This window comes from Ambystoma mexicanum, chromosome 6p, assembly GCF_040938575.1.
Source record: "Ambystoma mexicanum isolate Mex_15411 chromosome 6p, UKY_AmexF1_1, whole genome shotgun sequence".
Classification (NCBI taxonomy): domain Eukaryota; kingdom Metazoa; phylum Chordata; class Amphibia; order Caudata; family Ambystomatidae; genus Ambystoma; species Ambystoma mexicanum.
In genome coordinates, this window is record NC_090935.1 from 1,338,700,718 (window position 1) to 1,338,723,091 (window position 22,374).

Genomic DNA, 22,374 nt, shown 5'->3' on the forward strand with positions numbered 1-22,374 from the left:
CTTATAGATCTCAAAGCCCAAATTGACGAACTCATCGACAAAGGAAACACAGCTATGCTACTCCTCCTTGATCTGTCGGCGGCCTTTGACCTAGTGGACCACACAGTACACTGCCAACACCTAGCGTCAGCCGCCCACTTCTCAAGTGAAGCTGTAGCCTGGGTTCAATCCTTTCTCGACAATAGAAGTATGCAAGTCTTCTCCACCTTAGACTCTGCAGACCCTATCCAGACAACATGCAGAGGCCCCCAGGGCTCCTGTGTCTCGCCAACGATGTACAATATCTTTACTAAACCTCTATTCGACAAATTGGACAGACTGGGCGTCACCTACACAAATTATGCAGACGACACCCAGATCCTCATCCCCCTTTCGGGCAATTTCGCTACGGATACAGCTTTAGTAAATAAAATGTACACCCTCATTCAGGCATGGATGGCAACCATGGCCTCTGCCTGAATGACGAAAAAACAGAGATCCTCATTCTAGGCTCACCTAACAACTTAAAAAAAACTCAATTCCAACTACAGTTCCTTCAATATCGACGGCAATATAATCCCTGTTGCCAAAGAGGTGAAGACCCTTGGTTTCTACTTGGACTCGACCTTATCCTTAAAGAAACAAGTGAACTCCCTGGCCTCATCCACGGCCTACACTGGCAAACTCATTAAAGCACGCAGACCCTTCCTCTCAACAGCTAGTTGCATTATCCTAGCCAATGCACTGATCCTCTCAAAACTGGATTACTGCAACACACTATATGCAGGCGCTAACAAACACATCATCAATAAACTCCAAACCCTGCAAAACAACACGCTCAGAACGGCCCTGAACCTCCCAGTCAGAGAGCACATTTCAAATGCGCGTAGAAAATTGTCACACTAACATTCAAATGCCGGAACAATGCTGCCCCCCCCCCATACCTCAGGGACAGAATAATAAGAAAAACCTCTTTACGACCAACCAGAACAGCCAACTCTTTCTGCCTCCAAACCCCAAGATTCCGACTAAAAAGAACAGGAGGCAATAGCTTCCCCGTGCAAGCAGCTCAGTACCGGAATGCCCTACCAGTTGAACTAAGACGGGATCAGTCCTACAACAGCTTCAGGCACCATACCCACACCTGGCTCCGTCGCAATGACCTTTAAAATCTGAGACTTTGAGCATTGTGTATTGATACCACACGCTCCCACCCCCTCTATCATGTAAATGGACACACTGCATCTCCTGCTTATAATATGTACCTGAATGTAAAGTAAAGAATGTATATAATGTAATTACTGTATATAACATATAATACCAACATGTGATAACACTGTAACCTGTAACCAAGTTCTAAGTATGCTTGTTATTCTGCGCGCCCAGCTACCCAAGGGTTTTCTGGCGCCCTATAAATAAACAAACAAACAAACAAACAAACTTTTACATTGTACAATAAATGCCCTAAAAATGATTTCTGATTCAATTCCTTATTTTGATTGATGTCAAATCCTTTTTTCTCCATTGTCACAAATCCACATATAGGCACAATTTGCTTCTGGGTACATTCTCTTTCAAATGTTCTGTCAAAATAGTTATCCTGAGTGCTTTTGGGGGCAGACAGGGCTGGTAACGATCCATCCAGCCCGTGGCTGGGACCCACCTGAGAAAAGCGGGTTCATGCCCATTTCATCGCAGGCCTATTTGCTCGAGGCCTAATTTTCAAAGACATTTATTTCCTCGCAAATATATATGGGGGGTGGGTTTAGGTATTTAATTGTGGTGGGTCGTGTGGGAGGGTTGTGGGGGGTCTCCCCCGCGTTTTATTTGTGAGGAAATGTGTTACAAAAAATAAATGCGAACAAATCTGACTCAAGCAAATTGTCATGAATAAACAATGCAGATCCGAAAAGCGAGGGCTTCAGCAAGGGACCTGGGGCCTCATTACGACCCCGTTGGTCCGGAAAGAACGGTGGTGGTAAAACCGCTACCACCGTTCTTTCCAGACCGGCTGATTAAGAGTCCTGCAGGCGGGAGTTGTCACTCCACCCGCCTGCAGGCGGACATGGAAACACCGGCTCTGTCAAAGACTGAACCAGTGTTTCCATGGTCCCCATCCCCATGGAGTCCTATGGGTACATTCTCTTTCAAATGTTCTGTCAAAATAGTTATCCTCCCTGCTTTTGGGGGCAGGCAGGGAAGGTCCCATCCCCATGGAGTCCTATTAGACTCCATGGGGATGGGGACTTACAGAATTCCGCCTCCAGAATTCCCGGGTCACCGGGGTCGTAATGCCCCGGTAATTCCGGGAAAAACTGAGGCAGAATGGTAATACGAGTCCGGCAGTAACCTGACGATTTCTCCTGCTCGGTTACTGCCGGACTCGTAATGAGGCCCCAGGGCTGTTACCAGCCCTCCAGGCCCCTGAACATGCAGGACAGCTATTAGCACCCGGGCTCCTTTCAGTGCACTGATAGAGTTTTTGTAAACGTTTGTTTTTGAAAGTAACAGCCATAAAGTGACGCGCGCACACCCATCATCCTCAAAGACACACTAGCAATAAAGATGGCTGTTTTAGGAAGTAGTAAAGGGATATTGTCCCTTTCCTATTTCCATGGCTAGGAGGTAGGCCTGGAGGCCGGATGTGGCCGGCAGTGCGGCGGAGCAGGTGACAGGAAAAAAAAGTGCAGATCAGGCCTGGGGTGGGGGCCGGGAGTTAAGGGGGACGGGAGTGTGTGGGGTTAGGGGTTGGATGTCATGGGTTAGGGTGGGCAGGGGCACCACCGTACTAACCAAAATGGTGTATTCTACAGGAGACTTCGCTAGACAGAAAGGGGATGTCAGGAAGGTTTACAATGAATTAAAACCTCAGGCATAGCTCTGGGCAACCCCCCAGAGTGTTGTTTTTCAGTCTGCCACTTTACCACAGAAGGGAAAAAAAGCCCATATGCAAATCAGGCTTGGTCGCACCCAAAAAGGCAAAACAAAATGTGATGGCTGGAAAGTTTTGAATTAATCATAACCTCTGGCAGAGCTCTGGGCAACCCTCCAAACCATCTTTCTCTAGTCTGCCAAGCCTTTACAGAAAGGGGAAAGACCATATGCAAATCAGGCTTGGTCCCACCCAAAAGGGGGCAGTCCAGCCCAAAGTGCTCAGGCACATCCCTTCTGCACTAGACTCAAAGGAAGCACAGACATGTTTCGGCCTCATTGGGCATCATCAGGGAGGTGTAGCATGGGTCTTTAGGCATACCTTAGAGAGAGGCAAGGTGGTCAGGGAAGAACTCAGGGGTTTACTGCCAGATTCCATCCACGATTCTGGCCAGCCTTGCGGGCTAACATAAAAGACACTTTTAATATACCGGTTAAATTAATCACAACGTAGTCATGAAAAAAATATGCTCCCAAACCTCTAGGACTACAATCCTTGTTCAGTTCATTGCTGAAATGTCCTCTCACAGTCGGCTTTTCGCTGTCAAATTACATCTTCCCATCAAACATAATATAAATATTGCTTACTTACTTTACTAACATAAGCAATTTAAAAAAACAATCTTAAAAAAATGGTATGTGAGTCAGCTATTTCCAGGAAAAAATGACCAAATGACTTCTCTTTTTCTGAATCAATGAGCTTGGTCTCTCCATCTTGGGTGTATCTTGGGTGATTCAATGGGGATCATTACGACCCTGGCGTTAAGGGTTTAACGGCGCCGACAACTTTTACGGCGCCGTTAAACCCTTAACGCCTGATTACGAGGTCCCTTTGTGGGACCCGACCTTGTCAGCTGGTTTTACCAGCCATTAAAGTAGGGTGCCGCAAAGGGACCTCGGTGCTAATTACGGTACCGCAATTTGCGGTACCGTACTTAGCGCCTTCTCCAGTCCCATTGAGCTCTATGGGGCAAAAATGGGAATAGGAAAGGGCCATGGTGAAATGGGGAAATACCGCCCCGCCAACCTTGGAATGGGGCGGTATTTCCCCATTCCACCATGGCGGACTTGTTACAACACCGGCACCAACCATGGTGCTAATAGCGCCATGGTTTAGTGCCGGGGTTGTAATGAGGGCCAATGACTTTTGAATCCTAACTGACTTCAGCGGTGCAACAAAAGTGAGCAGTGAGCACACTTTACTTTGACAATCCACATTTCAGTTTTCTGGAACGTTGGAACGTTGACCCTGTGAATGTACAAATCATTTTGTTTATTTTAATTTCACCATTATCAGCCCTTGTAAAATAATTCTTTTGGCAAAATGTGATTTAGAAGACGCAAATGGTGCCATCTAGTGGTCATTTTTGGGAACCTCATCCCAAGTGTCATAATACATAGTTTAAAAGCACTTGAAAAACCGTACGTAAAACAAATGATTTATTGGACATTTGTATGGCGCCTATACACAAGTGTTTCCAGGCACCACAAGACAAGAAGGGGGTAGGGTGAACACGGGATATCATACGAAAAACAGCAACAAGAAAAAAGAGATGGTAATATCGGCCTTGTGACAATCCGGCCGTGCAAGTGCTTGAGGAAAAGTGCAGGGGTCGGGGGGTGGAGGGAAAAGTGCAAAAGCACTGGGACCCTCATGCTGTACAGGCCAAGTCGGCAAAGTGCCAGGGAGGGAGGGGAGGCAAAGTGCAGTGGACAGGTGGACTGGATAGGGATAGTCCGGGAAAGGGAGCCCAAGGGCCAGGCCCCAGTCACAGCGGCAGGTGGAGAGTTTAGCAAGGGAGGGGAGATGGAAGGCAGAGGAGAAAAGGAAGGTCTTGAGAAGTTTCCGGAACTTAAGAAGATCCGGCTCAAGTCTGATGGGGAGAGGGAGGATGTTCCAGAGGGAGGCGTCAGACGAGGAAAAGGATCTACCTCCCACTGTCTGCTTGGAGAAACGTCTGACCTGCAGAGAGTTGGAGCAAGAGGACGAAGGGTTCTGGCTGGGCTGTATTTAGGCATGGAGAGCTCGATGCAGAGAGGTCCCAGACCCCAGACAGCCTTATGTATGATGCAGAGGGTTTTCAAATTGATCCGTGCAGTCACCAGGAGTCAGTGGAGAGACTTTAGGGCAGGAGGGATGCGGTCCTTGGGCTTGAGGCCAAGGATATGTCTTGCAGCCCTATTTAGGATTAGCTTGACGGGCGAAGGGAGGAAAGAGGAAGGTTGAGGAAGAGGCTGTTGCAGTAATAAAGTTTAGAGGGAACCAGGGCTCTGCAGACATTATTTTTTGGTTTTGAAACACAGAGGAGTTTGTTTTACTGTTCCGCAGTAAGGAGGGGAAGACTAGATCACTTACCACAAACACGGACAGAATGTATTTTCAGGGTGGTGATGGCGGAATTGTAGGGGTTAAGGTCGCTGTAGAATACTAGGTGAATTTGTGTCAGTCGGTTCTTCCTCGTCGTCATCATCATCAATAACCTGCTCCACACCCTCCACCTCCGGGACATAGAATTGCAGCATGTTCTGGATGCCACTCTGCATATGGCCCTGTAGACATTGAGCTTCTGGCAGAAGGTGAGGAATGGTGGAGTGCCCCTAATGAGATGGAGCTGAGAGTTGGACTTCTTGGCAAGGTCCGAGATGTGTGGAGAGAAGGAGAGAGAGGAGTCAACGATGATCCCACGGTTTTCTGCCTCACAAGTGGGTGAGGGGAGGGGAGGGGACCCAACGAGTCTGGCCAGAGAGTGAGGGGGAAGCTGGCAGCAGGCGTCCCAATGAAAATGATCTCAGTCTGGTGGCATTGAGGCAGAGATCATTGGCAGAGCACCATGAATAGCAGTGAGGCAGTCAGGTATAAGGCAGGAAGACGAGGAGGAGGTAGGAGAAGGCAGCTGGAAAGAGGGTTGTGTGTCATCTGCGTAACACTGGAAGTGAGGAGAGTAGATGGAGATCAGCTGGGCCAAAGGAGCCAGGTAGATGTTGAAAAACCATGGCGATAGGATGGAGCCCTGAGGGACTCCACAAGTAGAGTGTAAGGTGGAAGACAGAAATTGACCCATTTGGACTTTGGAGGGTCTGTTAGAGAAGAAAGTGGTAAGCCACGCCAGTGCCCTGTTCATGATTCACAGAGACAGTTTATGAGGATGGCGTAGGTGACAGTGTCAAAGGCAGAGGAGAGAATGAGTAGGATCAGCACAGATGTAGAGTTTGACTCCAGATTGGAGAGTAGGTCCTCAAGGGTATTCAGGAGAGATGTTTCAGTGCCTCTGGCTGCCCTGAAACCAGACTGGTGGTTATGGAGGCAGCCAGCCATTTCGGTGTGGATGGTCAGTTGGGAGATGACCAGCTTCTCCATGAGTTTGCTGACCTTTTTAGGAGAGGGTGCACAAAGGAGTGCTTGAGAGGTTGAGGGAAAGAGCCTGTAGCAAAAGAGTGGTTGTAGAGGTCAGCCAAGGCAGGTGCGAGAATGTCGATGTTGTTCTGGAGCAGCAGGGTAGCACCTGTTTAGAGGAGACTTTCATAGAGTCATAAACTCTAGAGATCTCATCTGGTGCAATGGGAGAGAGGGAGGAGAGTATGGGGGAGAGGGGAGTCAGAAGAGGTGGAAGGCGGTGGGGTGTGGGAAGAAGGAGCATATGACAGAGATGACAGGATGTCAAGAGTTTTGGAGGAAAAGTGGGAGGTCAATGCAGAGCATAAGGCCTAGGAGGGGAGAGGGGAAGAGGAGGCTGTGGTAGGATTGACAAGTTTCTTGCCAATTTTAAAGAGTTCAGCCAGGGGTGTAGGAGACACATACATTCTGGGGGGGGGGACAGGGGACACCTTGGGGACTTTGCATGGTAAGATGACCCAATCCATGAGGCCGGGCCAGCAGCCGGACAGTCCATGTTGTGCGCCCTGCTGTGTGCTACACTACTACTACACGGGTTGTTACATGCGTCTCCATCCCATTACATAGCAACCGGGTTCAGGAAGTTTTCTCGGGTCTCCCCCTGCCTGTAGAAGCAGCGATTCCCTAGGGAAAGTTTTGGCGGGCGGTGCCTGCTCCCCGATGGCAGATGGAGCAGGTAACATATGGCCCTGTGTGTTGCATGCGTGTAAATGGGCCGGTAACTAATGCCACATAATGGTTGCCATTGGTTTTTCCCAAGGGTGTCAAAGTACTGTCCAAGTGGTTGTGTTGGCCCAAAAAGAAACAAAAGTGGTTTTAATGAGCCCGTATGTTCCACCTGTGCAGTGTTGGAGAGTGCTGGGATTCTGCAACAAGTGGAGCCTGCGTATGACAGCATGACCAGGGCAATCCAAGAGCATTAGACCAGAGAGCATGGCACAGTAAAGAGTAGGTTGAGCTGCCCACCCCCCTTGAATGGTGCATGTAAAGTGAGAGGCAGCCGCAGTGGGTCAAGCAAGAAGACTAGAGTCATTTAGGTTAAACGCAGGCAGTGTGAAATGGCTTGAGGGTGAACGGTGCCCGTAACAGCGCAGAGGTTATATAGCCCGAGCTTGGTGATGGGAAAGGGAACAGTTAAGGCAGAGTGCGAGGGAAGGGGGCAGGGGAGAGAATTAGAGCTGTATGCAAAGAAGAGGAGTTGGGAGCCAGGATTGTGTAATTGGATGGGACACACAGAATAAACAGTCACAGAGGGAATGGAACTAACATTGGAGAAAGCCGTCCATTAGAGGATAATTCTGGCCAACAAACAGCTAATAATGCCCAGAATTCCACAACTCTGATTGGTTGGGCCACCATAAACATTCTGGAAAGGGTCCTAAAATATATTTGTACCTATGCTGATCCAACTCTATGTTATAGCTCATATTTATGTTTGTATTGTTCAACTGCGGCAGAAAGTGGTGGCATAACAAAGCATGACTAGCCAGTGTGTCCCAGCCAGTGATGGCCCACCACCTGAATTAAGGCGCAAATGCCGTGAGGGCTTTTTGGCAGGTGATGGACAGAGCTCTTTATTGCCAGTATGGCCTTTCAAAGCATGCTATCACCCAATTTGCTTGTGGCAAACAGATACAAGTTGGAAGTGCAAACGTGTTTTTCAAAAACAAATACAACCACAAAAAGGTGGCTGTCTTGGAGAATCCAATGGAAGCTTTATAAATATCCCCCTTTCTATTTCAATAGCAGTCACAGTGCTTGAGTTAATGTGTGTCGGTGGAACGGTGGAGAAAGCAAGCAGACATATGCATTTTGATTAATTTAGTTCCATTAATTCCAGATCTACAAGGAAATGGAAAAACAGGGGAAAGCAGGGGAGATGGATAGTGAGCAAATGCTGTTAGCTAAATAAGAAAGTGGGCTGGTTAAAATGTATAAAAGCAATGTCCAAGCACACTCTTTGACTGTAGCATCCATCAATAGTGCTAATGAATGATAACACATGAGTCTGCAGGTGGATGAATGTATTCATTGGACGGATGTGTGTGAGCAACCAACCATTGTGAGGGCTTCCAAAACTAAGAAATGGGAGATCGGAAGGGATAACCCCCCACAGCCTTAGATTTTATTTTTTTAAATAAAAGATTACAATTATGTATTTTATGGCAGACCTTTTTTGAACCAATGGGATACAAGGAATAGACCTCGTAATGAACACCACTACTGAAGAATTCACATGTGAAAAAATTGTGCAGACCTACAATACATGCTTCCAGGAAATACTTGATGTCCGCGCCCCAATCAAAAAGAAACAAATTGGACCAAACATAAACCATCAACATTGGTTTAACGAAGAATCCTTAACACTCAAAAAACTGAAAAGGAAATTAGAATGAAAATGGTTAAAAAACCCATCGGAAATAAACAAAAGGAATTGGAAGGACACTGAAATCCTTTACAAGACAAAAATCACAGAACTCAAAAAGAACCACTATAACGAGCAAATTGCCACAGCGGCAAACTCCACAGGGAAATTATTCCAAATTCTTAAATCCATTGAAAAAAACGAAATCTCTCTCCCCAACATTCCACCCCTCAGTCAAAGACTGTGAAAAAGTCCAAACAGCCTTTTCTAATAAAATTTCGAAAGCTCGACAAAATACAACTAACTGTAAAAATATTAGTCCCCGCCTCCCAGCCCCCCCACAAGAGGAATTCACAAAACCATCTAACCCAAAATTTCAATTCACCCCAGTATCCATAGAATAAATGGAAAAAACATTGACTAACATGAATTGTACATCTTGCCCAGAAAATGTGTTACCCCCTAAATTATTATTCGACAATATGCAAGTTTTCATTCCTTTCCTCAGAAGGATGGTTAATGCCTCCTTCAGAGATCGTGGTGTACCGGCTATCATAAAGATTGTTACAGTAACAGCTCTTCCAAAAAAAAACAGAATTAAACCAACAGGACCCTTCTAATCTAAGGCCAATCACGAACTGTAACTTCCTTTTGAAAGTTCTTGATAAGGTCACCACTGAACAAATGCAAAATTATGTGGATAGAAACTATTTTCTACACCCACAACAGTCAGGCTTCAGAGGAGCCCACAGTACAGAATCCGCACTGTTGGATCTCCAAACTGAAATGCTGGCCATACTGGACAAAGGCAAATCGGGCCGACTGATACTCCTGGACCTCTCACAGTTTTCGATTTGTTGGACCATCGGAAGCTCCGGGAGGCCCTAGAACTATCAAGAAATTGCTCCCACAAGGCTATTGATTGGGTATCTTCCTTTCTCCAAGAAAGACATTCCAAGATCATATGGGGTGAACATGCATCTTCAACTAGGGCTGTAAACTGCGGTGTCCCACAGGGGGCAAGCTTCTCCCCGCTACTCTTCAACTTATACTTGCATTGCCTATGCACACTTTTAACACAACTAGGCATAATTTTCACCAACTTCGCCGGCGACATGCAACTGATACTGGAACTTAGCGGGAACTATTGCCAAGACAGTGAAAAACTATCCACCCTATACAACTTCATAGAAACATGGATGAAGGCGAATTGAATGTGCCTATACGGCTCCAAGACCAAGCTCATGATTTTCGCGTCCACCAATGCCAGAAAAAAGCTCAATACCTCCTATTCCTCATTTAAAATCAAGAGACGGCAATTAAAGTTTCCGAAAAAGTAAAGACGCTGGGCATCTACCTACAGGCATCACTGGGGGCAGAGGCCCAAGTTGCCTATCTCAAAAGAAACTGTCAGTGCCATTAAAGATTATTCCGAAACATCACACCATTGCTCAACAAACAAAATAGCACAACTATTGCCAGGGCCACTATCCTATCGAGACTCGACTACGGAAACGCCCTCCTTCTCGGAGCCAGCACTAACAACATAAAACAATGCCAGACAATCCAAAACAATGCCATATGAACAATAACGGGCAAAGCCAAAAGAGAACACATTTCAGGCGAGAGGAGGGACCTCCATTGGCTGGCTGTAGAGGACCAAATAGTATTCAAAACCTTAACATTAGTCCACCGCTGTCTGTACGGAAAGGCATCTGAATACCTAAAGAAGCAATTCTCCTGGTATGAGCCAAACCGCAATCTGAGATCCAGTAACAAAGGACACCTACGTGTACATCCCACAAAAAGAGCAAATGGCCTAGGTAGATCCTTTGCTAGCAAGGCCACCACCAAATGGAATGAATTGCCCCTGAACCTAAAAACTGAAACAAATTACCTAGCCCTTCGAAAGAAACTTAAAACACAGCTCTTCAAATAGAACCCAAATCCTCAGTGTAGGCCTCAAACCCTAACCTTCCTCTCTGTTGTCCTGTCACTTAGTCACGCGTTTACTAGTAAGCGCTCTGATGCCTGCGGGTTGCAGCGCTATATAAATACATAAATGGAATAAATAAATAAAATAAAATAAATACCTATAAAACATATGATTGGTTGTGTGGGGTATCACATGAATACAATACAAAAATGGAGTGCTAGGTTACCAACAGTACACAGGAGTATTGTTCAGTGCATTTCTGGATACTTCTGCACACAATATATCCCAGTATTCTGCTAGTGTCTAAAGACATTTTCAATCTCCATGTTTCAATATACGCCAGTATTCCAAAATAAGAACACACTCATGTCGGTATTGCCCATAATGCCATTAATGCCACTGCAAGAAGAAAAGTTCACACTGGCCGGACTCTTATATAGCAGTATTCCCACATATGTTACTACTCCCATGTAAGAATACTTATGATTGATTGGCCCATAATGTTGTTGCCACATCTTAGTTGTGCTAATTAAGGGCAACATGCTTATCTAATAAAACTCAAATTGCCTTTTCACATAATACCTCAATACTGCCATGTAACTAGATAAAAAAGTGTCAAAGTTGGTTGTGGCAATAGTGGCCAGTATCTCCATGGTAATACCCTCATGATGCCTTTGCCAATAATGCCAGCAATATTACCATTCCATTATAAACATGTCCATGCAGGTTATGCCAGTGTACTCTGAGACCCTCGACTGGCCCATTGAGTCGGAGTTTGCTCAGAAGCACTTTAAGACAAGATAGCAGCACCCGTGAGATGGATGGGGGTGCAGATTTATTACTCCAACACCAATCAATAAGGACAACTCAAACGGTTTGACAAAGGGAGTCAGTTTAATGACAAGTACAAAAAACAGGGAGTTATGGATATCAGCAGCGATGCGATCTTCCTTCTCGCTTCAACTCCAACGAACTTCATGCAAGTGGTAACATTTATACTCAAAACTCATCATCATTGATGTGTAACACTCAAAGGTTAACATGCAATTCTATTGGTTAGGAAAAGTTAACTTTATAGGTACTATATCTGTATATGGTAACGGAGTGAGTGGATTGGGTAAACACTGTCAGGTGGGCATCTAATCCTCTCCTTCAAAAATTACTACTGCAGACCTCACTAAAGGTATGATGTCCCATTAGTTCTACTAACTATAGGATCCTAAATTGTTTGGTCCATTGTGATTGGGTTGGCACCAACCCCATGCATACTTTTTCTACTTTGCTTAGCAGCACGCGGAATGGTCGGCCAGGTGCAAGGTGTCCCTTAGTTACCCGGCCTTCATCCAGTCCTTGTTACAATCAATCATAACTTTAAACTTTAGTAGCCATGTGTCAATTAGTTCTCTGTGGTTGGCCCCGAAACTGCATCTTCTGTCTGGAAAAGGTTCGGATATCTTTATCTGGCCTGGTGCCATTCGTAGGTGTGAACCCTCGCTTCTTCTTGCTCTGCTGGTCACGTGATTCAGATACTGTGAATTTGCTTCTTTTCCCTCAATTCGTGTATTTGATTTTCGTTTCACCCGCCACCTGCCTTTGGCCTTCTATCTCGACCTTTCAGAGGCAGGATATTCTGTTCTTAGTTTCAATTAGATGTAGCTACTGTTCGTTTCTTCTATTGGTATGACCTTGTCTCTCCTGGCACGATTGCCTCTGCTGAGTTTCGTTTTCAGCCGTCTCTTCTCGTTTCTGATAAATATGGAGCTTTTTTGTGTGGCCTTTAGTAACCTGGGTTGATGCTGCTTCTTGTGCAAATTAGAAATATACTTATAATAAAGTACTTTGTTTGAGGGAGATTATGTATAATGGCGCTTGCCGCACTATTCTTCTACTAAGCATAGCAAGTCGCACTGTTTTCTTAGCCTTCTTGCGGTTCCAAGCATGTTTACAGGTGTAAACTGGTTGAATATCTTCATCTTGCTTACAGCTTAAACTTCTTGCATTTTGACATCGTCCTTTCACTTTAGGTTCACGATATCCTTATTCATGGCATTTCGTTTCTTTGCATCATTCTCTGGTTGTCATTTCTCCTATCTGTGAGTCAATCCGGGCCCTAGTGACGTCACCATTCGTCTTCTTTTAAGGCCTTTTTGGTGTCTTCAGGGACTGTACTTAGGCGATCCTCATTTCGTTTCATTTGTTGATAGGGTTTTCTTAATGGATACCTTACTGTCCTTGGTTTTCTGGGTATTGTTACTTCAATAGGTGCTGTTCTTCTAATAGCCACTGGGCAGAGTCCTACTGCTGCTTTCTTCTGGTTTATTTGCTTGTCATATGTCAAATACCTCAGTGTGAACGTTCCTGGTACTTCAAAATGGACGTTTGGAGTGCAGGTTTTATTTGCGACTTCCTCTACACTCCCCCCTCTGGGCGATTCATCGACCACCTTCACTTCCATCTTTGGATTACTTTTACGCTGTTCTTCTGCATTCACCTTCCCTTCATTGCCTGGGTTCATTCCTTCTTCATCTTCTGTATTTATACATGATGGTCTGAAGAAGTGTCTCTTTGGAGTCCATATTTTATGACTCCCTTGGCTTCCTGCTGTCTTTACATGTTCGTTTTTATTCCATGTCATCAGTTGACATTGTCCATTTGGGCTGCAGTAAACCCATCTTCCCACATAGTTTCGATGTTTCCTGGTATAGAGAAACTTTGTTCCTTCTGGTGCATGAATGCTAGATTTCACAAAGTCTCTTATTTCTTCATCAGTCAGGTTTTTGGTCTTCCATCCTGGCTTGACATCAATCATGATCTTAATCCCTTTGGCTTTCTTTGTAGTTTTCTGACAGTGGGCCATTATTATCTTAATAACACAAAATCCTAGCAATATCATCACTATCAGGGGTCCCAGGAACTTGAATGCATCTGCCATCCATTGTGGAACCCATGAGAATAGTGATCCAAACCACCTGCCATCATCTATTTCGTCAGTTTCATCAATCATCTGGTTCTGCAGTTTTGTCAGCATACCTATGGCTTCTATTAGAGTTCCATTTTCCTCATCGTGAGAAGGTATAAATGTTCAACATGATTCTCCGATTTTTGCACAAACTCCTCCATCCATAGCTGTAATCATGTCAAGGATATATCAGTCAGATGGCTCTTAACTCTTCCTGATTGCATTGAATCCTTTTATGGTGGTGTTAATTGTCTGCAGTAACCCCCATCTGGTTATCTGCAACCATTTAGTATTTGCTCCAACTTGGAATCTTGGCATGAGGATTCTCGTGAACACGGATGAGGTGAGGCTAAATAGTCTGTGTTCATATGGAATTCATGTGCTGGTACCAAATGTTGTTTCCCAAATGTGCTGTGCTGTCCAAGTAATCATTTAATTCACTGTCATCTTCATGCATGTTTCTCTTGATTCTTAATGTTTTCCTGTAGTTTGCTATAACTACATCTCTGAATGCATCTGTATGGCTTTTCTCACTGGAGGATTCTCAGGTATCCTGGTCGACGGTGCAGGCCTCCTCATCTGTGCCATTTGAGTAGACAAAAATCTGGCAATTCTTTCCTTGTCCTCATGTATCTTTTTCTTTCTGGTTAGAAATGTCCGTATCCACTCTGGCATTGGTCCAGTATATGGCTGTACTGTAGAACTTGAACTTGTCCCTTTCACTGGAACATATATGCTCGGCAATGTTGTCTCTGTGGGTTTATTGTTTGACTCCTCTTGTCTTTTCCTGGCTCTGGCTATGAACGGCCATAGTGAATCTACTATCAGTTTTGCTTGTGCAAGAATCTTCTCTTGGCTTGGCCTTATTTCTATAAGTGCTGTATCGGGAATGTCCATTACTGTTATTTCTACGGGCTTCTTTTCTACTTTCTTTTGTTTCTACACTACTTCAGCTTTTCCCATATGTCTCTTCGGTTCACTTGCAGCGGAACTTCTCACGATAGATAACCTCTCAGATCGTGGTTCCGCAGTCATTGGCCCTCATTACGACCCTTGCGGAAATCGAAAAACGATGGCGGAAATGCAATACCGCCATCGAATAGCGCTCGGTGCGACTATGACCCGTCACCGCAAAGTACGAAGCCATTAGCGACACCGTAGTGAACGCCAACGCTAACTGCACCAAGCACGCGCGCGCGCGCCATGCCAAACCGCAAACACCACCATGGTGCAACGGTACGCCAATTCCGACCCTAGCGGACATGTACCTAACGCCATCAGGCATGGCGTAATGTACCATTCCGCCATGGCGAGAAGTACGGCATCGCGAATCAACCGTAAACGGCCCCACTGAGTGCCTGTACACCGCTCCCTGCCCACAAAGTACAACCCCCCGTAGGTGCAATGAAGTCACAATGCAACCATTGAAATGTACAAGTCACCCATGCATGCCAACGAACAAAATAAACACAAGAGGGGCCAATGGGAGCTGCAGGGCACAGATGGCACGAATACAGAAGCAATCCCAATGGACATGACCACAGTCCCCCACCAAGAAACGCACGCAAACACAGGCACCTGTGACCAGCAATATTCCGATAATCACATCATTCCACCAGTCCACCTGGCTGACCGGCATCTGTTACACAAAACCCAATCCCCCGCCCCTGAGCATGACAACATTCAAACTGTCATATAGGCAGCCCCCATCCCTGACCTCACGGGCTTAGTAGGCAAACGCGCCCAGTACAGTACCACGCAACTAAACCCCGAAGCTGGAACCCAATGCAGATCTCCTCACAATACATCGCCCCCCAAATAGGCATATGCCACACCACTTGCAAAGAAAAACGCTACACGGGCCAAATCAGAATAGAAATTTATGCACATCAAAGTCACCAAGCCCATACAGCCATCAGGCCATGAACTCCAAAACACTAATCACCATTGTGGGCTGCATCTGCAAGAAATGACCAGCCACTACTTGTGTGTCGCCCTGTTCCCCCATGGTACACAGAGCCACATTCACGTACGAAAAGGCAACATGGAAGCGCACAGAACCGCAGGGCCGTCCCAATGGGGAGGCACTAGTCCAGCTGAAAGGCCGAAATGTTGCTCCGAGCCACCAGTACTGCGTAAGGGCATGTGGGCCATTGGCGATCGTCCCATAAGATCGTAATGCTGCTCCACTGATTAACACGAAGCAGCAGGTGTCGGGAGTAAAATCCATCTGCAGGAGTGGCATACAGATGGCAGTGGCAAAAGGGGAGGAGATACCTGTCAACCAAAAGAAAAGAAAAAGAACAGAATGGCCATCAGAACTACATTCGAACAACTCACTTCAATGATCACACGAAATCCACAGCCATATGCATGCTAGCCCACTCAAAAGGATCATCACCACCCCAAAACCACTTGCGACTCATAAACATCTATATCGAGGTGCAAACACCATCACAAACGAGTGTACCTGTGCATGCGTCTGTCAAAACAGAATCCATCAGATGGGAATGTTAACGTGCATGGACACAAGTGTCTGAGTGCGCCTCGAGACAGGGAGGGCTCAACAAGGCCAGATAGACGATGGTCCCACTATGGCAGCCCTGCATCACATAGCGTAGGGGAGGCGGATAGATCCCAAGAAGCCCTGTACATGGCAAACGCTGTATCAAATCACCTGCCCATGCATCCATTCATCATTCCCTCATCCCGGGATCAAAACGCCTGAACAATTACTCACATAACATTAGAAACATCCATTGAGTCTGTGCGTTATGCAGCCTGCAAAATCCACAGTGCCCCAGCCCGTAATTCCAGTGTTGTGAAGTAACATGTATTTGGGAACGGCCGGCCTCATCGCCCACGTAGCTATTGCGCATCCCAAACTATTCATATCAATCATTGCTCCCTCGCCATGGGCCCTGTCTCAAGGACATTGAACAATAGAACGTTATATTTGCAGTCAGACCTGTGGGCATCTCCTCGCCGCTAGCTGGAAACCGAAAGCGCCGCCCTTCGAATTCCTCATTTGCAACATCACGTCGGAAAGGCATCTGTGGCCGTTTGAAATCACTAATTATTCCATCGAGTGCGGCTGTGTGTGAAAATGGCAACTGCCTTCACCCACGAATGGGACGCCCCGCCCGTCGTTGCAACTCGGTACAGTGATGCATGAGGGCCCACCGTTACTCGAGTACTACGTTCCACTGACCCTTCACAAGTCTGTTCGCGACTGCACAGATAGTATGGGAAACAATGGGACCACAGCAGAATGAACATATCAATCCAATTTTACACGGCCATCGGGTACAGATACATGATAGCAATAGCAAGATACCATTCCCCGAATTGCAGCGTTGTGCGCGTGACGTGCTCGGCCAAAGGGGAGAGCAGTTTGCACAGGTGGAATGAATCACCACAGGTGGAGGCCATACAGCCTGAAAACACATAAATTGCACAGCCAGTCTCCTCCCACAACCACACCGAAATGCTACCGGCAGGACTCGCGATGTTGGCCCTGGGGGACCTGATAGCACTGCAAGTGCTCCAACTCCAAGAAGAAGACGAACACCAACTACAACCAGCCGCACGGAGGAGACGCAGGAGGAGGAGGAGGCCAAGGCAGGGCCAGCAAGGCCCACCAGCACAGCCACTACCACCACGCAGGCAGCCCGCAATACCACGCCTCCGAGCACATCCGTTCAACCTCACTGATGAGCAGATCCACACCCTCTACCGTCTGGACCGGGACACCATAGCCGCCATTGTGGACATGACACAGGCTGACCTTGTCAGCATGATAGATAGCCCAACCGCCATCCCACCCCTACTGAAGGTGGTGTCTGTACTCCACTTCCTGGCCACAGGCACCTACCAGCACACAGTCGGACAGTTGCATGGCATATCTCAGCCACTGTTCTCACGGACACTATTGCAAGTGCTCGATGCCCTCCTGCAGCACGCAGACGACTACATCTCCCTACCACGCTCGGAGCAGGAAATTACAAACACGAAAGTGGGATTCCATGCACTTGCCGGCATACCGGGTTGCATTGGTGCCATCGACTGCACCCATGTGGAATTGGTCGTCCCACATGCCATGGAGGCCCAGTACCGCAACCGAAAACAATTTCATTCCCTGAATGTACAAATGGTGTGTGACTCCAACAGGATCATTACACATTGTTGTGCCCGATTCCCTGGATCAACCCATGATTCTATGGTCTTGAGGAACTCTACAATACCACGCTACATGGAGCGACACGCAGGGAACAGATCCTGGCTACTCGGTGAGTCTCATTACATGCATGATGATGTGGGGTATGTGAATTGGCAATGACCTGGCAGGAAGGGGGGGGGGGGTGCGTACGTATCAATGGCATTCCACATCATACGTTTCTCGTCCACATACAGGTGATGCTGGATATCCACTGAAGAGATGGCTCCTCACACCAGTCCGGAACCCACGGGACCAGCATGAGGAGGACTACAACCATGCCCACTCACGTACCCGTGTAGTCATAGAACAGGCATTCGGCCTACTGAAGACTCGTTTCCGCTGCCTCAGCAGGTCTGGCGGGGCACTCCTGTACCGCCATGAGAAGGTTGCAAAGATGGTGATGGCATGTGTCATGCTCCACAACATGTGCGTACGTAGAAATGTGCCCATGCCCCCTGACGCAGAACTGCAAGCACCTGAAGATGGTCATGAGGAGGGTGGGGATGTGGCAGCACCTCATGGAGTCTGCGAGGCACCGGAGGCCCGTGACATTCGTCAGCATCTCATTGATGTATGCTTCTAGCACTCACGCCTGGTGGCTGATACATGGACACGGGACTCGTGGCACTGCGTGTGTCTGGGACATGCACAACATGGACTGTACGCCTATGATGGCCTAGTACACAAAGATCAATGTCCACACATCTCATTGGTTGATCGTGCACTTTTAATGGCATATGTGATGTCATGTTGAACACCCTATCGACCCGCCACCCAAGTGAGCCCAACACACCCCCTCCACCCTCCTACCTCCCCCCCGAACACCAGTGTCCAAAGATGCTCATTGTCAGTGGGCTGTCGCTATTGCATGCCCCCTCTGCGGGTATCAGGGGCACCCCTGCCTGTGGAGCGCAGGTTCCTTCCAGATCTACGTTGGGGGCTGCCCTGGACGGAACTTGCAACGGATGATGTGTCTGCCTGCTCACGTCCATGCATGTCCCTAAGGGTTTGCGAGAGCTCAGTGAGCACACGGCGCACTGCGGCAAGTTCGGCACATACGTCCTTGGCCGTCGCATGCAGTTCCCCCCTGAGGCTCTCGGTGCTACTCTCCATTTGGACTCTCAGGCTCTCGGTGCTACTCTCCATTTGGACTCTCAGGCTCTCGGTGCTACTCTCGATTTGTGCCCTAAGTGTCTCAGTTGATGTTTCTATGTCTGCCTTAGTGCCCCCACATTCATCATCAGCATGGTCCTTGAGGAGCGTGGCCAGTTGCTGCTGTTGTTCGATCAACTGGTCGAGGGACTGTTGCCTCTGCTGGGCCATGGCCATTTGCGGGGGTGTCACAGAGGGGCTGTTGTCCTCATGTTGCCTTGCCACAGGGCTTGTGGGGGATGGCCAGTCGTCGTCTTGTGGGTGCCCCTGCGTGGTATCCTCATGTTGTACGGGATGGGACAGACAGGGGGATTGGGACAGGTCATGGATGGATCTGACTTCGGCATCCCCGTTTTCTGTGTCCGAGCATGCTGCCATCAATGGGGTGTCACCTATGGTGCTGCTGCCACCAGAGGCAGTGCCTTCTGTGGCATCCATTGGGGGGACCTGTGGTGGTGGTGTTGTGGGCATGCTGGCTGCTGGGGTGCCTGTTGATGTTCCCTCCTCTGTGCTGCCACCTGATTTGTGCTGCTGCCGTGTCTTGATGCGTGCAGCTGAGGTGGAGGGTCTCTGGCCGTTGGTCTTGGCCCTCTTTGCAGGTGTGCTGGTAGGGGTGTCCTGTAGCTCGTCGTTTGGATCGGACCCTGTGGTGGAGTAAAGGAGGGCGAGGGTTATTGATGGGTCTGTGGGAATTGGAATGGCATTGTATCACATGCATTGGGGTGGTACCTGAGGGTGATTTGGGTCGGGGCCTTGGAGGTGCTTTGATTTGTGTGTGGAGTGAGGGTGCAGTTGTCTGGCAGCCTGCAGTTAGGGTGTGCCTGCTGCACGTGTAGTGCGTGTATTTGGGGTTTTTAATTATTTATGTATTTATTGTGGGTTTTAACGTGCGCTATCAGGCCGATGTGTGTGGGCGTTCTCCTGGACATGTGTTTCTGTTGCACTATGTGGACGCATGGTACTTCACATGGATGGACTGTGTGGATTTGGCATTGTTTTATCTGGCCCACCTACCTGAATCTTCGGATGTCTGCACTCCTTTCTCCATCCCTCCGACTCCCTCTATGCTCTCCATTCCGATGGTGGAGGCACAGATTTCTTCCCAGGGGGTCAACTTGATGGGTGATTCAGGACCTCCCCCGGTGGCTGTGGCAATGTTGCGGTTGGCAGAGAGTATGCTGCGGACGCGTATCCGCAGGTCGTCCCATCGCTTGCGGCATTGCTGTGGGGTGCGGGGTGCGGTCCCCACCGCACTTACCCGCTGTGCCACCAGAGCCCATATGGCCTTCTTGTTTGCAAGTGCCGTCCTGGTCATTTGCGTGCAGAAGACGACGGCAGCATTCTCCTGGAGGGTCTCTGTTAGCACGGTGAGTTCCTCACGGGAGAAGTGGACCTGCCGCTTGCGGTCGCACGCTTTCTTCGCTACTTTTCCCATTTTTCTTGGTTTCGCTAGGGTGGTTGACGGGTTGGGGTGTGTTTCAGGGTAGTGATTTTAGTGGTTGTGTGGTTTTAGTGTATTTATAGGTGTACGCCGGGATGTTTCCCGTTCCGGCCCCATGTTTTAACTTCCGTTTCCGTATATTTCTGGCCACCGTACTTTCCGGTAGGCGCACACTGCGGTGACCGCTAAGTGGGGTGGCGGTATTGCACCTAGGGCGCCGTACGGCGGCGGTGTGGGCCGTTTTGGGGTCATTTCCGCCATCGCGGACTTTGCACTTCCGCCATGCCGTGGTGCTCGTGCCCGATGGGTCGGAATGGCCCGCACTTTGCTCCTTCGTGCAATGGCGGAAACGCTATTTACGCTGTGGCGCTCCGGTCAGTCGCTTTCCGCCAGGGTCGTAATGAGGGCCATTGACACTAGGCCGGCGTATGTGCATTCAATGTTTGCATGTGTGTGGTCGTCAGTAATCTTGTCACATTCATACTTTGCCGACCCTGTCTCCGGCTTTTCGATTCATCTGTTACCACAAGTGTGTGTGTGTGTGTCATGATATGATATGATAGTTTATTTATATAGCGCCTATACACAAAGTGTTTCAAAGTTCTTCAAGGCAAGGGAAGGAACAATCGAAAATACCATGACATTCTTACAGGCCATGAACAGTAAGGATGTGAAATTAACTATCGTACTCGGCCAGATAACATTTCAGATAGTGCAAAAGCTAAGACATAGATAAGGAAGGGAGGGGGAGAGTGGGAAGGAAATGGAATCAGACAGGCGACTACCGTACTAGGCCTGATGACATTTCTGGTAGAGCCTGAGAAAAACAAAGGATGAGGGAGAGGGGTGCAGAAAGGTAGGGGAGGAACAAAACAAGCAACTATCATACTAGGCCTGATGACATTTCAGATAGTGCTGGGGGGTCGGGAGGAAAAAACCAGTAAGGGGAGGGCGAGGAGACAGACAAGGTTGCTATCATACTAGGTCCAGGGACAATTCTGATAGAGTAAGTGCACAGAAGAAAGTAAGGGGAGAATAGATAGGAAAAGGGAGAAGGGAAAGGAGGACAGAACAGAGAGTTAGCAGTCAAAAGAGTGGAGAAGCAAGAGGGGAGAGTGAATACAATTACAGAATACAATTGCAGAAGTCAGTAGTAACACATAATGTTGCAAGCCAGGATACAAGATGAAGATGGGAACATCATGATTCAGGGCCACCATGAGTACAAGATGCAAAGGAAGTCCAGCATGAGAGTTGAGAAAGGGAGACGCACCCTGAATGAATGAAGTCCATAAAAGTCAAATCCTGCATTGGCCACAAGACGGTGATGGTGAAACCAGAATGTATCAGGACAGGCTCCTGCAGAAGTAGGCTTGAGGGGTAGGGGGGAGCAGAGTAGAAGAATCAAGCAAAACAGGCAACACCTGTGTGCGAGAATGGTGGGGGCACAAGGGAACATCACTGGGGGACCAGAGGGGGTGGGGATGGCATGTGGGGACAGAGGGAGTAACACATGTTGGTGCATGCTTACCTGCTGTCTGAGCAGGGGGTCGGGCCCTGGGTCCTTCTGGTCCAAACAGGTACAAACAGGAATTGCCCTTTTCTTCGTCTGCCCTTCGCTTAGGATGCCCGGGCGAGAGACGCCTTTGATCTAATAGTTAAGAGCAGGAAGGAAGAGGCAGGGCTAAGAAGGTGGGTGGTGCTTAGGCCAGGTGACCTAGATCCACTAGCACCTGCTCCCCATCTGCAAAGGAAAAGAGGCTGGAGGGCTCCTTAAGTAGGGAAAAAGAGCGGCAAGTAGGAAGGCACCAAGTGGGCAGGGCTTGCTAAGTGGTGAAAAAGAGTGGCAGGCAGGAAGGCACCAGGTGGGCGGGGCCTAGGCTTGGTGACCTCGATCCTCTTGCACCTGCTCCCCATCTGCAAAGGAAAAGAGGCTGGAGGGCTCCTTAAGTAGGGAAAAAGAGCGGCAAGCAGGAAGGCACCAGGGGGCGGGGCTTG